The 12,745-nt window shown below is 37.9% G+C and overlaps 2 pseudogenes; both read right to left on the bottom strand.

The window, feature by feature from the left end:
- Nucleotides 1–937: 937 nt before the first annotated feature.
- On the bottom strand, nt 938–1,571 carry LOC139012852 (cysteine and glycine-rich protein 2 pseudogene; annotated as a pseudogene).
- Nucleotides 1,572–6,411: 4,840 nt separating this feature from the next.
- Nucleotides 6,412–7,373, bottom strand: LOC139005523 (protein SEC13 homolog pseudogene; annotated as a pseudogene).
- Between the last annotated feature and the right edge of the window lie 5,372 nt (nt 7,374–12,745).

Here is a 12,745-nt window from a genome sequence, read left to right as displayed (position 1 = left end):
AATACACATTCCCCGGAAATCTCTGTGTTACCCTCCCTACTCCTTTCCAAAGACTCTGGCAATTATAATCAGCCCAGGATTCCTCAAATCCAGTTTTGACCTGTTAGAAAATCTGCATTTTTCTTTTGGTGCCTTTCACAACCTACATGTACTTTAAAAAATGGGCAGGAAAATTAAACCAGATAAAATGTATAGCTCATTACTGAAACTAGTAGTCTGGGACCAATTGAAAATAATGCAAATAAGATTGAATCTTAATAGGATAGAAGTTATATTATTACTAGAGGCCTGGTGCATGAAATTCATGCGGGGGGGGGGGGGGCAGTGGTGTGTCCCTCAGCCCAGCCTGTACCTTCTCCAATCTGGGATCCCTCTCACAATCCAGGACTACTGGCTCCCAACCGCTCGCCTGCCTGCCTGCCTGCCTGATTGCCCCTAACTGCTTCTGCCTGCCAGCCTGATCACCCCCAAACCACGCCCCTGCCAGCCTGATCAACGCCTAACTGCTTCCCTGCTGGCCCAATTGTCCCTACCTGCCCTCCCCTGCCAGCCTGGTCATCTCTAACTGCCCTCCCCTCCTGGCCTGGTCACCCCTAACTGTCCTCCCTGCAGGTCTGGTCCCCCCCCACTGTCCTCCCCTGCAGGCCTGGTCCCTCCCCTGCTGGCCATCTTGTGATCACATGGGGGCGGCCATCTTTGTGTTGGAGTGATGGTCAATTTGCATATTACCTCTTTATTATATAAGATATTTAATTTTAAGTTAAATGTTTTAAAAATATTATATTTGAATAGTAAATATTGCTGATGGAATTTTGTTTGTTTCCAAACTGAAGTTATATTTGAAATGTAAAAGTAATCATCTTGAGTAATAAAGCAAAAGGATACTCAGTGCTCTGTCCCTACTAGTCAGCCAGCCTATCCAAGCACCTGGTAATATTCAGTACAAAAGTGCTGATAGAATTTTACAGTAGTTTAGTGTTAGGTTACATAGAGAGTCGCAGTGTGTGATCTGTTCTGGGTTTACACCTTTATTAAGCATGAACAAGCAGTCTTGACCATAGCCAAAGCCTTTAGACCCAACGTTCTTTGTAAAGCATCCTTTACAATTAAATTCATCCTTTTTTCTCAGAGTTGTTGATTCAAAACTCTTCCCTGACTTGGCACAATGGAAATAGTTTTTGTTCCAGGGCATTCCAGCTCTAATTACCTTCTGGGCAGCATATATGGAATCTCCACACCTGGAACAGTGCTCAGCAGTTTCCTATTGCTGAGCAAATTTAGAATTGTCTGGATTGGTTGTGAGGTTGAACAATCTCTGGTTTGATGCCCAGTCTCTCACCACTATCTGCATTATGCATGTGGGGACCTCAGGTAACCATAGCCTTTGGCCCAAGTGCCTTTCCATAGCAGGATTTGCAGTAGATCATGAATTGCCACTGTTGTGCTGAGATTTCCCTACAAACCTTGCACAGAAAGCAGCAGTGGTGGAAGCTTCTCCTGTCACAGTGTACTTTTCTACCTGGTACCAGGTGTTCACACAGGCCCCAGGCTATTTCCACTTCCCCAGGCATTTGGAGTTTGAGGTAGGACAAAGCACAGTGGGCAGAGCTAGGGTGGAAGGAGTGCTTGGGGACTCAGGGAGCCCAGGGAAGTTTTACAATTTTGGATACAAACACCCATATGTCATGTAATGAAACTTTTAGAGTTGCTCTCAAAGCATTCTCCTACAGAAGCTTTATGTTTTTTTTCTAATCAATATTATCGCAATAGTGATTGATTTATGCATTTAATTACTGAACATTGGACCTTAAAAAGGCACAGATTATTTTCAATTTCACAGTTATTTGAAACTGTTCTTATTCCTTAAGAGCCATCATTTATGGTTTAATATGCATGTGCAAGTATTTTTCTTTAGATTCTTAAAAAATAATAACTTTATTGGGAAAAAGTTTAACCAACATGTGAAAACTAATTCAGTAACCAAAATTCAAAATAACAGTCACATTTCATTGCCTGTTTTTTCTATAGTTATTATGGAAATAAATGGACTATAAATAATTAGGCTTGTGGAGTATAAATCTAAACTTGTCAGGCTTAGCTAGTTAGAAACTGTTTTTTGGTATTTCTATTAGTCATGAAAGATATGCAGAATTTCTTCCATGACACTTTTAAATAGCTGAACATTTCTATATATACATATTCCCTAGGGATATTTGAAACAGAAATTCCCCCCAAAAATTAAGTGTCAGATTGTCTGGAAGCATAAACACAAGGGGAAATTTTTTACCTTTAGCTATGTTAATGCAAATCTGGCCACAGTCATGAATATATTATTTTTATTATTCTGTGTCTGAGATTGCTACATCAGAAACTGGATTTGAGTCCCTTTATCCTGTGGATATAACACATTACATATGTACCAGAGAGCACATCATTTTTTTTTCTGATATTACAAAATATAGCTGGTGGCCTATTTTATAATAGAATCTAAAAATTCTCTCCAACTCTGAAATGATTGTACCACTAACAAGCTATTATTCCAATGTAAACCAGAGTAGTGCTTGAAGCTACTGAACCTGGTATACTCCCTCTCTAGGGTTATCAGATCAAACAAGATGACTAGATTGATCAGTGAGCTTAGTGAACCACTGTCTAATTCCAGAAAGCAATCTTATGTCTCATGAAATTGATGAGTTGTTTCTCACTTTTGATAGAATTAAAGAGTCAGGTTAAAATTGTATAGGCAAAGTTAATTTTTTTTTAAAATATATTTTTGTTGGTTTCAGAGAGGAAGGGAGAGGGAGAGAGAGATAGAAGCAGCAATGATGAGAGAAAATCATTGATTGGCTGCCTCCTGCATGCTCCCTACTGGGGATCAAGCCTGAGACCTAGGAAGGTGTCCTGACCTGGAATCAAATTGTGACTTCTTGATTCATAGGTCAATGCTCCATCACTGAGCCATACAGGCCTGGCCAAAGTTCAAATTTACCAGACTTTATCCAGGACCCTTTTTAGATGGCCGTATTTCCCATATGTATGTATTTGGATGCGTGGTGTGGTGTGTGTGTGTGTGTGTGTGTGTGTGTGTGTGTGTAGAAGGTGTAGAACTTAGATATTTGTTACATTATCACATATTTATGTTTGCTTAATTTATCCACTCAAAATGTAGAAGCTATATATACCAACTAAACATTAATTGCAAGAAATATAATGTCTTTGTGTTTTCATTTAAAATTAAACACAAGAAGAGAATTTGAAACTGGCTTCATTAATACTTTAGCTTATATTCACAATGCTAATATACATACCAAAAGTATTATTTTTTCCTGTCATGTATTTTTACTTGTTTCCATAAACTCTCAGATTAATTGTAGATATATACATACTGGACAATCTATAAATAAAATGTATTTAACTTATCTAGGAATTGATCTTGAAGGAAAGAGATTACAAATCATAATAATCAAAGTGCTGGGTCCAGGTACATAAAGATAGCTAATATTTACTGAGTAGATACAGAGGCCAGGCACAGTCCAAGTGTTATACATAAATTGTTCCATTTAGTCCTCTCAACAGCCCTATGATATATGCACTGTTACTATTATTTGCACATGAGGGAAGTAAGTCTTAGAGATCTTAAGTCCTTACTTTTAACTGCATAACTTGTGTTCTTTTTTTGAGTTTTATTGGGAAATAATTGACATCCATCACTGTATAAGTTTAAGATCTATAACATGATAGTTTGATTTACATATATTGTGAAATGATTACCACAATAGGTTTAGTTAACATTCACCATCTCTTACAGATACAAGAAAAAAGAAAAAAAAAATTCCCTTCTGATGCATAACTTGTGTTCTTAAATAACATGCTGTAACATAAAAATGTGTGATTTTCCTCAATGTGAAGGTTTTCTGAATTGTAAGACTATGTTTATGTAATCACCAATGTGATTAACACTAATCATACATACAATTGAAGACTGGACTGTCCATTGTTGCTACCAGTGCACCTTTGGTTGTAACACTTATAGAATGAATGTGATCCCTTGACCAAAAGGCAAAAGAAGAATGTTGTGGAGAGGTATGGGAAGAGGACTAACAGCATTTCCTGTTTATCATATGACTACACTTGAAACATTAGATAATAGAGTATTTAAAGAATCAGAGCTGATAGGTCAGCCCATTTGTTTACACAAGGTGCTCTTATTCTTTTTGGATATAAATTAAGCCAATCATGTTAAGTATCATGCACTGAGTGTAGAGTTGGATAATGATCTCCATCAAATGAGTGCAGAGGGTACACTTCACTCTCAGTGCCTTCTGTTCCAGCTGTTTTTACTTATCTTACTTTTCGTAATTGGGTTACAATTAGGCTGTAAATGAGACTTTAACATGGGAATTGGAGTTTTCAACAAAGGGGTTTACTTTTATTGTTCTGTGGTTCTTAACTTTCAGAGGCCCATTTCTTGCAATATGTGAATCAAAAAAATATTACAGAGTGTTTAAGATAAGCTTATGGCATACAAAGAATAACCTATTTACATTTCCACAGATCTAATAATGTGGCTGCAAATAGAGCACTGTTTGGGAAAATTCTTCCATTCATTTAGGGCATTAGAAAAGGCTTATTCTAAAATTATTACAATATCTCATATTTGTTTGTGACTTTGTTTCCAGGCCTGACTTCACTTACTAATATTGTTACTGAAGACAGTCAGTCAGAGGGGCAGACCACGTGAGGGCTGTTCAGAGGACACAGGCGCTCTGGGATCTAAGGGTGCTCTGCAGACTCCAATTTGTTGCTCCGGTGGTGTGCTGTGTCCAGAGGTTGGCTGAGAGCTACAGCATCTCTAGACTTCCTGATGGTGGATCCTGCATCCCCACCTGCACTGACCCTGAGGGAGCACCAGAGAGCCTCCCCAATTGGCCAAGATGGCACGGGGGAAGGTTCTTACACTGTATGCAGCCAATAGCTAGAAAGATGAATGCACAGAGCCCGAACATGCCAAAAGCTAGCAAGATAATTGGATAGAAAAAAAAACCATCTCCTCCCTATCCCTATAAGAACCACAGACTTGAGCAGGAAAAAGAAATTGTCCCTGAGACAAAAGTCCATCATTCTCTCTGGTTGTAGCACCTGAATAAAAACCTATTTTCTTTTGTGCAAGTACCTGTCTCAGGTTGTGGCAGGCCAGTGAGCCCACGTGGTCAGTTATAATATGAAAGCTATCAGCTAGACAAGGTTTGAATTACAATGGTAAAAGTGAAGTCTAAGCCCTTGCATGTGGGAGCTTGATGAAAATGCAGTATTTCAGACCAGTTTCCATCTTATTCAAGTAGAATCTTCATTTTAGCAAGTAATTTTTATGCACATTATAGTTTGAGAAATCCTGTTAGAGACTAATTAAAGCAACAAATCAAATGCAATTCCAAATTTAAAAAATAATTCTTTGTCTCATCACGCATTCTTATCATACATACATTAAGAAAGTATGAAAGCTTAACTAAGTAGTCAAATGACATTTAAATTTTTAATGAAATTACTACTTTAGATTTATAAAATAGGTTAGATTTTAAAAGCATTATGTAAGAAAAGCCAGAACCAAAGTTGGAAGTGTTTTATGTTGGTTTTTTAGGCTGTTATTCTCCACAGAAGCTAGACACTCCAATTTTCTTATCCTCCATGGGTCAGTGGTGCTGTAAATTTGAAGACTGATGTAAGGCTCTAGAGTCAGTGGAAAATGTTTCATTCCATCCACAATTTACCTTACTATGTTTCTTATTTATTTTAGTAATTGTAGACCTCTCATTTGTTATTTAACTTCACTTTATTCAATTAAGTATACTTTATCATTAAAAAAATCATCTATTATATATTTTCAAAAATCCTGTTTCAGATTAACAGATTTCTGAAAATTGGTTGTGCAGCTCTTTATTTGAGTGTCATTTGTTGACAAGCATTGATGTAAATGTGACTTAGCTGTCATCCTATGAGAAGGATGACACATCTGTGAAGCTTTTCTTCCTGTTGGTGGTCCTTGTGCTATTGATTTGAAGTGGGGGTTTTTATTTGTTTTTTGTTTGTTTTTAGGGAGAATTATAAACAACATGTGTAATTACTTTGGAAACAAAAAGTCCCAAATAATGCCTGAACCCAAAAGGTACATAAAAATGGCCAAAAATAATTTTAAATAGTAGATCATTTGCAGTTTTCCCCCTCATAATATGGGTGCTTTCAGCCAGACAGTAAATTACAAACTATATTAAATCATGTTAAGGCAGATGATCAATCTGGTTGCAGTTTTAACTATTCCTGGGAAAGTAATACTGTTGGAGCGCTTCCTTCCAGCTGGTCCAGGAAAGGGCAGTCCAGGAATTGGCAGGTGGGAGCTGGGCCCTGCCAGTCTTGTCACTGCTTGTTCTGCTGGCCCTCTGTGACTAAAGCAGATATGAACCATAGCCCTTGTTTACATCACTGATGCACACCCACTGCCCGTGGACTGACTCCTTCCACAGTGTCACCTTGTTATCTCCACCCCAGATGGCCTGGATGTTGGCTGTGATGGACTGGCTTACGTGCCACACAACATCATTGGACTTGCGCAATACTTGGGAGACTACGCATTGCTTGAGACATTGTCACAGATCCAAATGAACACATGACCACCCTGGGAACAGCTGGCGATTGTGCTGGTGGGTAGACCAATGGCAGGGGCCCAGGCCATGTCTGGAACCCAGTTACTGTGTGCTTCCAGCTTCTGTTCCTCCTTCCACTGGCCATCCTCTTCCTCCTTCCACAGCTTGGTGTGGTTGTCATAGCCACCTGAGGCAAATTTCTTACTGTAGTTGGATTTCTGTCCTGATGGCTGGTCTATGAGGCTTCTCGGTACAACAGCAGGGGCCCAGCTGAGGCATTGAAGCCACTAGTGTGAACATTATCTTCCTCACTTCCCATTGGCCCTCCCCGGTGTAGGTCAGCGGGAAGATGGCCCCATCTGAACTTCCACAGGCCAGGATTAGGCCGTAGTCCTGGGGGGCCCAGCAAACAGAATTTACTGAGGAGTCGTGTCCTGTGTGCTCGTGCGTCTTCTCCCAGGTTTTGTTTTCCTCTTTCCAGAAAATGACTTTCCGGTCATAGGAGCAGGATGCCAGGATATTGCCATACATGGGATGGGCCCAGGCCATTTGCCACACTGGTGCCTCATGACCCATGAGGTCCGCGATGAGATTCTGCCCTCCGTTGCATACATACAAGATTTTGACGGACCTGTCTGATGAGCAGGTTGTTAGGCGGGTGCCATAGTAGTCCGTCTGGGTATCTTGAATCATGTCCTCATGGGAGGTGTCCACAGTGTTAATTACTGACACCATGGCTGCTGCGGCTGCGGCTCCCAGCCTCGGATGTGGCAGCTCCCTGTGGCGCCTCCCACAGCTCACCAGTGTCATTATTGTGCTTCACCTGTCTCTTTGTTGTCCTGAGACTTGAAAATGTTCTCTATAAGTTTCATCTGTACTTTCTTTTTTAGACAACTCCGTTCTTGGCTGAGGAGGGGTTTTACAATTTTTGTAACTGGTTTCATGGCTAGGAATGGTACTATTTGAAACAAGTTCTTAGAGGGACAATTTACTCAAGCTTAATGACTATGACTGCTGCAATTTACTATGCACTTCCCTTTACCCACATTATAACCAGCACTCAGAATATCTGTATATCCCAGCTTTTCTCTCCTCGTCCTTCGCAGTCATCACCAAGTATTTCCTGTCCAAAGAATTCAAGAACACAGGGGCTGGGTTCCTTGCTGCTCCCATAATTGTTATAGTACCCTAATACATCTCCTGATCTATGGCTGTATCCTGAGATAATGAAAGGATTGCCATCTTTTGCATTTTGTTCAGTCAGCAAACACTGGTTCCTTAAATTGCTGGCCAAGTATGTCCTTCCATGTTTTCCTTCCTTCTCTTCATTGAAAAAAGTCTATATATTCCTGACCAACTCAATCCCTTTCATGTACTGGTGTAGGGGATCACACAGGACATTTCTCCAAGTGGATGGATTTCTGTGGCCTTCTGCACTATTTACTGCCTAAGCACCATTTTTTGGATGGGGATCTTTTTTGTGCATTTGCATATCATCCTATCATCAGAGAATATGGCAACCTGTGTGTTTTTTGTTCCTTGCTAGATTGTGCCTTTGTAGATTACCTAGCAATTAGAAGTTCTTTTGTAGAGTGTCCCCTCCCTGGTAGCTGTTCTTTTCATTGTGAGAACTCTCTTTGTGCTGACTCTGGATGGGTTATTTCTATTTATTGATGGATCTATTGTATGCTATGAACACATTTACATTTTTGGTGCTAGCATCATCATGCAATCTAGTCGTCACACTATTTAATGTTATTTGCAATAATAAATGCTAAATAAATGTAGATATACTAATGCTTTTCTTGTTTCTCTGATGCTTTAGTTCCTTAACAGAATTTTAGAAAACTGCCAAAAATATAAGATTAAAACTGGGTGGATGTTTAGCAGAGTCTGTTTACTTTTTTGAAGATTTGAATTGCTTTATAATAGTTTAAAAATATATTATTGTTTTCTTCAAATAGTTTTAAAGAATAAAAATGGAGAAGACTATACTTCACCTTTTCTTATGGCTTAGTAGTAATACATTGCATATATGTACCACATTGTCTTTAACCAATCATCCTTTGAAGGACACTTCAGTTGTTTCCATGTCTTGACGATGGTAAATAATACTGCAGTGAACATAGATGAACTATTACGATTTGTGACAACATAGATAGAGTTTGAGAATGTCATGCTAAGCAAAACAAGTCAGACAGAAAAAGTCAAGTACTATATGATTTCACTCATATGTGGGATACAAAATTGATTACAACAAAGGAACGAACAAGACAAGAAATAAAAACTATTTGACACAGACAACAGTATGGTGGTTTTCAGAGGGGAAGGGGTTTGAGGATGGAGGTAGTAAAGGGTAAAGGGGGTCAAATACCTGGTGAAAGAAAGAAATTTGGTTTTGGGTAGTAAACACAATGCATATAATTGTACACTTAAAACCTATATAGTTTTGTCAACCTATGTCAGCCCAATAAATGTAATAAAAATAAATATTTAAAAAGAAAAGTAAAAAAAATGGAGATAAGTGCAAAACCCCTATGAATAGCTTTGTCAAATGTTTATAGCTTTTTGTGCTACTGATGACCTAGGCCAGTGATGGCGAACCTTTTGAACTCGGCATGTCAGCATTTTGAAAAACCCTAACTTAACTCTGGTGCCATGTCACATATAGAAATTTTTTGATATTTGCAACCATAGTAAAACAAAGACTTATATTTTTGATATTTATTTTATATATTTAAATGCCATTTAACAAAGAAAAATCAACCAAAAAAATGAGTTCGTGTGTCACCTCTGACACACGTGTCATAGGTTCACCATCACTGACTTAGGCAGAACAACACCAGGAAAATTTAAACTTTGAGCCAAGCAAAATTTTCCTCTGATTCCCTCTTTGTGAATGTTTTTCTCCCCAAAAACGCAAATCTTGGTCTCTACTGACCAAATATTTTATTAATTGTAACCTTCTCAAAAATGCCTTTCCTGTTCAATAACTAAAAATTTTCCATCCCAATTTTCACTATTTCTCTTCTATACTTTCCTCTGTGATATTTAACATAATTTTCATTTATATCTGTACTAGAGGCCCGGTGCACGAAATTCATTCATGGGTAGGGTCCCTAGGCCTGGCTGGTGATCAGGACCGATCGGGGCCTTCCAGCTGCTGGCCAGGACCTTCCTTCATTCCGCGCCACCCTGTTGGTCAGCGCACATCATAGCAAACAATCGAACTCCCTGTCTCCCAGTCAAACTCCTGAGGGGACACTGCATATTAGCCATATATATATTTTTTAATTGAATATCTGTTTCCTACCACTAAAATATAAGCTCCATGGGGGCAGTGTATATCCAGTACCTATGTATAACATTGCTTACCACTTAGTAAGCACTAAGTAAGTATTTGTTGAGTGGATAAATGAAAAAAAAAAAAAAAAAAAAAGAATTACTGTCAGATAATATCCCCAAACCCCTTAAGATGTCTTGGTATATATGAGAGAGGGAAGGATTAATATTTATTAGGAATCTCATTGGACCATCTTTTCTTGCTTGACATTTGCCACTTCTGATACTTTGTAGCTTCTTGGCATCTGAATTCAGACAGATGAATTCACGAATGGATCAAACACTTAGAAGCATCTAGTAAGATTTAAACCAGCAGGAGTAGATATTGTGAGTTACCACAGTGATCCAAGATAATCTAACCCTGGATATAGCAAACACTGTGTCAATGTAGGAGCTCTTGAGATTCTTTGTTCCTAACAGCTACTCCCCTGAAAGTTAGCTAAAATAAATTGGGGTTCTTTCCTTAAGATCTAAAACACTCAGGTGAAGGGTAAGTAAATTTGATATTCTTTATCCTCCTCAGTGGTGAGAACTAATAACAGAACCTGAGAAAGAAAAGAAATGATAAGCAATCAAAACACAGTGGCAGGAGTAAATTGGACACATAGCCCAGAGAAAGAGAAATAACATTGCAATATCAACTTTAGAACACCACGTTTCTGATTCCTTTTCATACTTTAAATTATATCTTCTAGACAGGTACTTAAGGAAGATGTCTATACTGAATTAGTGATGTGAAAGCTACCTCTGATATATCATGAGGTACTTTGAGTTGAGAGTGGTACTTTACCCAGTTATTCCAATTTGTCTTAAAATCACAGGATGAGAAGCAAGTCAGGCCAGGCCATCACTCAAAGCAAATGCACATGGTTACATTATTACAATACTATCATGTGATGATGATGTAGCAATCTTAAAATGAGGAAGATATTTTAATTCAACTGACAAAAGTGGAAAAGTTAAAGACATCTTTTTATATTAACAGTTACATTTTTTACAATCAGAGAGTAAAAATGTATTTTCTGTTCAGTTTTTGTTCAAAGAACACAAGGGACTCTCAATGACCCAGAAAACTTCCCAGAGTAAGTGCGTTTCTTTTTCTGTGAAGTTGAGATCCAGAGCAAATAAGGCCTCCAGTTTTTAAAAGCAAGGAACAAATGGCTTTATGTTGGAAGTACATAGTGTTATTTGAAATAAGGCAATGAAAGATGGAGAAGTGAGGAGAGGGTATGGAAAGATATTTCCTCTACTTGGTTTCAATAATTACTATGTAGTTTATTCATTCACAATTAGTTTCCTCAATACCATTATTTTGCCTGTGACTTTTAAAATCTTTTATAAGAATAAGAATCCAACTAGGCCAATGAGTTTTAAAATGTGCAGGCCACTCCTTCCCTCACACGCATAGTGTTGTCTACTAAATTTACTCAGTATACCCTTAGACCATAAGATCTACTACACCAAGTGGATGCTGTGGTAAACTGAGATTCCACTTGTTTCAGCCCCAATGAAAATTATCTTTGTGTTTTTATGATAACTCATTTCCTATCATTAGTAAATAATTACTGGAATTTATGAGACAATCTCCCATTTTACATGAGTGCAGATGGGGAGATTGCTAACGACATCTTTTATTGGGCATTTACAAATTTCCATAAATTAGTTTCTTCTTCCTCTCCCTCTCCCACTTCCTCTTCTTGTCTCCTCTCCTCCTTCTTTCTTCTTCTTTGTTCTTGTCTAAGATTACTATGTGATCTCAGTGTTCTTAGAAATAATGGAAAAAGCAAAAATGCCCTTACTGTCTTTACAAATATTTATCATCCTGGTCAAAAGAACCATGAATACTGGCAGTTTAATTCTAGTCAAATGTAAACCATTAGATGTTTTCCTAATATGCCTATATTCCATTAGAAGATCCATGGCTAAATATCTGTCAATTAATGGAATATAACTCCAGCTCTTTCAACAATAAACTTGAGAGAACTGAATATTGGTTCTGCCTTTCTGTTTTCTTTTCAATGAAATGAAGAGACCACAAGTTGTTTATAGGATAAGGTTATCTTATACCTGCAATTGGTCAGCTCTGTGTTTATCTCCAGGAATTCCTGATTCTGGGCCAAGATAAGAATGAGATATGTTAGTTATTGTTAAAGTCCAGCTTATAATTTGAAATCTGCCAGGTACACAGTGCCAAATGCTTTCTATTGTTCAGGGATATATTAATGGTTTATTGTTGGTTTAATCCGGTTCAACCTAAATAGCTCGGCTTGAGCTAAATAATCAGTAGGGTATAAAAAAAAATCCTGCTGTAAACTTTTGATTGACAATCCTAAAACAAGACATATGTGTTGTTGGTTTATAATCTGAAGACAAACAACCTCCTCTATAATTAAGGAATGACTCTAGGGCTGTACGTAGAAATGTCAGATCCTCTATGATGGTGTGTTCTTTCTTCTGCTGTGCTATACCTTTTACTTTAATCAACGTTTTATATCAATACACCACATGGAAGCTTGCTAGTCATCAATTATTGGGCTCTTTGTAACCTTTGTTCTTGACCCTTTTCAGATATAGTTGAGGGGTCAATTAAGAGTATATATATATATATATATATATATATATATATATATATTTTTTTTTTTTTTTCATTTATCTTTATTGTTGAAAGTATTACAGATGTCCCCTTTTTTATCTCCATTGACCACCGGACCTTCACCACACTATTGTCTGTGTCCATGGGTTATGCATAAATGCATGCAAGTTCT

This window comes from Myotis yumanensis, unplaced genomic scaffold, assembly GCF_028538775.1.
Source record: "Myotis yumanensis isolate MYYU_CA2020_CCGP unplaced genomic scaffold, mMyoYum1.0.hap1 SCAF_1, whole genome shotgun sequence".
Classification (NCBI taxonomy): domain Eukaryota; kingdom Metazoa; phylum Chordata; class Mammalia; order Chiroptera; family Vespertilionidae; genus Myotis; species Myotis yumanensis.
This window is presented reverse-complemented; position numbering and strand designations above follow the sequence as displayed.